The sequence below is a fragment of the Pteropus alecto genome, unplaced genomic scaffold, assembly GCF_000325575.1.
Source record: "Pteropus alecto unplaced genomic scaffold, ASM32557v1 scaffold12, whole genome shotgun sequence".
NCBI classification, from domain to species: domain Eukaryota; kingdom Metazoa; phylum Chordata; class Mammalia; order Chiroptera; family Pteropodidae; genus Pteropus; species Pteropus alecto.
Genome location: NW_006432669.1, coordinates 12,241,290 through 12,246,581, shown reverse-complemented (window position 1 = coordinate 12,246,581; position 5,292 = coordinate 12,241,290).

The window sequence follows — 5,292 nt, the reverse complement described above, 5'->3', positions numbered from 1 at the left end:
GGAATGTGCTAATGATATATACAATGGCATGGGTGAATCTCAAAACTAAATTATGTGCATGGGACAAACCTTACACAAGAGTACATATTGTATAATTTCATTTATATGAAATTCTAGAACAGCCAAAACAAATCTATGGTTGAAAGAAAATCAGAACAGTGTTTGCCTCTGAGAGTGGACATAAGAATTGATGGGAAGTGGAATACTTTTTGAAGTAAAGGTAATGTTTATATTTTGATGGAGGTTAAAGAAGTACAGGAATTTGTCAAAATTCAGCAAATGTACATTTAAGATTGTGCATTTTATTGTACATACATGTTACCTGAAAAGGTAAAAATGTATCAAATATTAAACTCTGTCTGGTGAATAATATGCATGCCAATATATACAGTCAAAAGGCAAATTATGTTTGAAATTTACTTTGAAATAAATCAAAAAATAAAATGGATCGATGGTTGGATAGAGGAATGGATGGTGGATGGATGGATGCATGGATGGATGGATGGATGCATGGACAGACCGATGGATATATAACAAAGCCGGCTTAGTAAAATGTTAACAGTAATGTCTAGTGGGTGGATATATGGGTGCTCACTTTAAAACTCTTTCAACTTTGCTTTTTGTTTGAAAATTTTCATAATAAAATGTTACAAAAATTATTAGCTGCCATAGTTAAGGGGCTCTTTCTCATTAATTTTTACTTTTGCACTAAGCTTTTACCTGATACCCTTGCCACTGATATCTACTCTCTCTAATCCATGTTCATATTGGTGCCAGACTCTTCTAACTGTAAATATAATCATTGCATTAATTTTAGCTTGACATAAAAAGTCCTTCAAAATTTAACTCCTTTCTAACTCCTTGGTTTATCTGCCCTTACTCTACCCCACACATATTGTTCATCAGCCATATTGAACTGCAACAGTTTCAGAATACATCAAGATTTTAAGGACAACTTTAGAAAGTTCCCTACTAATCCTTCCAAACTCAGATCAAATGTTATCTTTGATGTGAAACCTGCTTAACTTCCCCCGTAACCAGTTCATTTGTGTTTCCGCATCACATACTCAACACTGTTATTGCAGCATTGATTACATTGTGTTGCAAACTGTATGTTTCTATCTCACACATTAGCCTAGTAGACCTCAAACCATAGTATGCATCAGAATCACCTGGAAGACTTATTAAAACACAAATTGCTACGCTTCATCCTCAAGAGTTTGATTCAATAAGCCTTGGATGAGGCCCAAGAATTTGCATTTCTATCAAGTTCCCAAGTGATGCTGATGGGTCCATGGACCACACTTTTAAAACCACTGTATTAAACAATGACTTCTTGAAGGCAGAATGGCTGACCCATTTTTGTATCCTTAGAATTAGGGCAAGTGCCTGGAAGGGAGCCAACATTTAATAAATCTAAGTATAATTCCCAAATAGAAATTCATGTTATAAAGAATTTTTGTAAAAGGTAATGCTGTATATGGAATGTAGGGTGAGATTCAGAACCCATATATTTTTTCCTGAGGGCCGTGAGTGTTGATCATGTAACACAGGCACTTGGGATGTGCCTAACTAAGAAAATCTGCAATCCCTTCTCAACAGCCATTTTTTTCTTTGGCTAGCACTTCAGTTGTCCACAGAAAACATTCATTTTAGTAGTCAGACCCAACACTTTCCAGGTTTTGCAGAATAGAATAGAAGCAATATCAACCCCATACAGATGTGGCAAAGGTGAATAAAACTCACATAGGGAAACTGCTGGTTTGTCTTTACAGGTTAAATTTTTAGGTGAGAGTTCTCATAGATGGCTGCTTTGTTGTAAAATAACAACAAACTAGACAGCCTGCCCAGAATGAATGGAGTTGGGGAAACACAAGTGAACTGCTCCCACCCTCCCTTTCATCAGTAATTACAGCACAAATTTGTTACAGAGCGAGCCAGTTAGGTGAAGGCAAAAATTGATAGATTTTTAGTACCCTTGTGTGATAGGCTTCATAATAACCCCACCCCCCTCAAAGAGGTCCACATCCTAATTCCTAGAATTTGTGAATACGTTACTTTACATGACAAAAGGGACTTTTGTGACTAAATTAAGAGTCTTGAAATGGAGAGATTATGTTGTTTTACATTAGTAGGCCTGATGTAATCACAGGGGTCCTTGTAAGAAAAAAGCAGTAGAATTATAGTCAGAGAATGAAATGTAACAACAGAAGCAGAGATCAGAGTGATGCAGGTCCTTGAGCCAAGGAATACAGGCAGTCTCTAAAAGCTAGAAAAGGCAAGGAAATGGTTTCTTTCTTAGGTCATCTAAGAATAATGCAGCTTTGCTGATTTTAGTCCACTGAGACTGATTTGGGACTTCTGACCTCTAAAACCTCAAAATAATAAATTTGTTTCATTTTAAGCCACTAAATTTCTGGTAACTTATTATAGCGGCAGTAGGGAACTAATATACTTTGTCTATAAAGGTGTTCATGACACAGTCGTCTTCTTATTAAGAGATTTAATGACATTCACTGGTTTATATTTTAGCATGTTTTAGAATTAACCCCAGGCCTGGGGTAAACTACCAAGAATTCAAGCTTAAAATCCTAGAGTCCCCAATATTTGTTATATAAAGTGTAATTCATATCTGTGCAAAAAGAATCGATATGGTGTCATGTAGGAGCTTGGAATAAGATTTGTGTGAAAAAGATCTCAGCTATAGTCCAAATACTTGTATATTTTGGCAAGTCATTCATGTTTTCAGACCTCACTGAAAAATGTAAGGGTCAGATTAGATTATTTTTAATGGTACGTCTAGTACATTTATTTCTTTATCAAAAATGATACAGATTATTTTCCCAGATTTATGTCAATTTACTGAGAGAATAAGTGAAATATTCTAAATAGCTCATAGCTCTATTATTCAATGAGAAATAAACAGTATAGAATTTAAAGTTTTTGAAGAGAGATAAGAAGATATTTAGGATATTCCTCATTATTATCATAGTAAAAAAAATAAGCTAAAAAAATCTCACAGATAAAAGCTAAATTTATTTTGACATTACCACCAACATAATTAATGGAAACCCTCTTGAGAGAAGAAAAAAAAAATCAGACATTTTATTGCAATAAAATATCAATGCCCATTGTTCTATAGTATATAGATTATACACTTATTGTGATAATGTTAAAATATTCTATCTGTGTTCTACTTTGGTTTAATTTTTCAAATAATATCAAGTGGATTATTAATCTTATTTTAGTTTTCCAGGGAAATGAAGGATTGCTTTTGAAATTAATATAGCAGTCACAGAAACCTGATTCCAATGAAGTTAAAATTATTCCTCTATTTACTCTCACGCTTCTCCTTCATTGCTTTCATAGGTGTTCTCTAGTTGTTTTAAGTGACATCTACTTCCAGGGGCAGCCAATTGTATCTGGTGATAGGAATGAATTCTTTCATCATCTGGACAAGGCACAAAAAGGACCTTGCAATCTGGTCTCTTCTCTTTTTTTACTATGCCCATTTCTAACTGTGTTTCTGACCCATCCATCCAGTCATTGGAGAAGCGTGTCTTGAGGAAAGTGTGAGGGTATCAGAAAAGAAAGACAGGGGCATTTAAAATAGGTTACATGTATTTGATATGGGGAAGCAGATTAAATGTTACTCTCTTAGTCTCCTTCCTGACCCCCAATAACCATAGCAATTGCTAATGTGTATTGGTTCCCGTGTGCCAAGTGCTATGCCTGCCATGTATACCATAAAGCTCTTACACAGAGATCTCATCCTACACCTCTGTGAGCTGGTAGTAATATCTTCTACTTCTTACAAATTAGAATACTAAAGGCTATAGGGATTAAGTAATATTCCATAGTTACCTAATTACTAAACAATTCCAAACTATATTCATCTAACTCTAAAGCCTATTGTCTTGCCACTACAAGGCTCTCTCCAAACTGTTTCTCATCTTCACATTGCTTCATTCATTTCCTGACATTTCATATACTCTAGCTTTACTCACTCCCTTAGTTCTAAACCTCCAGTATTTTCCTCATATTTTTTACCATATTGAAAGTAAAGTGTTTCAAATACCATAGCTAGATAAGAGGCTATATTTACCACACATTGTATTCTATAACAGCCAAAACATCAGAAAAATTAAATGAATAAATTGAATAGATTCCAACTCTCAGCACTCAAAGTTTCTTATATTTAAATGATCACTTACACCGCATATTCCTGTTAAGATTTTCCTTACATAAGAAGTAGGACCATGCAAGTAAAGGGTGTAGCTATGTCCATCTAGTAGACTAAATACCTCTATTCCCTTTTTTGCCATTTCTTTTCCTAAATGTGCTTCTGATCCATCTATTAGAGAAAATTATTAGGGATTGATTTAAGAAGAAACTGATGCTCAAAGAAGTCAATAGAGATGAAATTACTAGACCCTCGCAAGATCTTGGTCTCAAGTGTTTTAGATTTCTTCAGAGGTCATCTCTGTACAATCTAGGCACCACCGTGTGCCAGTATTTGATATGCAAAAGAAGGAGGAGAAAGGGAAGGGGTGGGAACTAACATTGGGTAAGCAACCACTATGTACTAATGTTTCTTAGATACTTCATTATTTAATCACGATACAATCCTAAGAGGCAAATATAATTTCCTGATTTATTCAAAATTATTTATTGACCAAAAATTATATATCAGGCACTATTCTATACACTGGGGATAGAACAACAAAACAAAACAAAAGAGATCAGATTTCATCTCATAATTCTTATATTCTAGTGGGTGGAAATAAATAAGAAGAAAAGCAAAGGAATAGTGTTTCTGAGAAAGCAGATTTTAAGCTTAGATTTAAATGACAAGAAGGGCCTAGTCATGAGCTAATGTGGGGGCTGGGTATTCTAGGCAGAGGGCAAAGGCCCTAATCTGCTTTTATTCTAGGACTGAAAGAGTACCTGGAGTAATGAAGGAGAGGTTGGGTGGCTGAAGTCAGACACTCATGGGGAGATGAGGAGGGCCTTATAGGTTAGTGCTTCTCAGACTTTAATGTGCATATGAATTATCTGGGGATCTTGTTAAAAAACAGTAATTGCTTCAAAAGGTCTGCAATAGGGCCTGTGGTTCTGCTCACAGTTGATCCGATGTTGCAGGTCTTGATAAGGAATTAATATAAAATGTCAAGTGTCTATGAAGCCACAGAAGGTTTTTAAGTGGGCAATGAAGTGATATGATTTATTTTTCAAAAAATGTACTCTGGGTGGTAGACTTTACTAGGGCAAGTTTAAAGGATGAAACTAGAA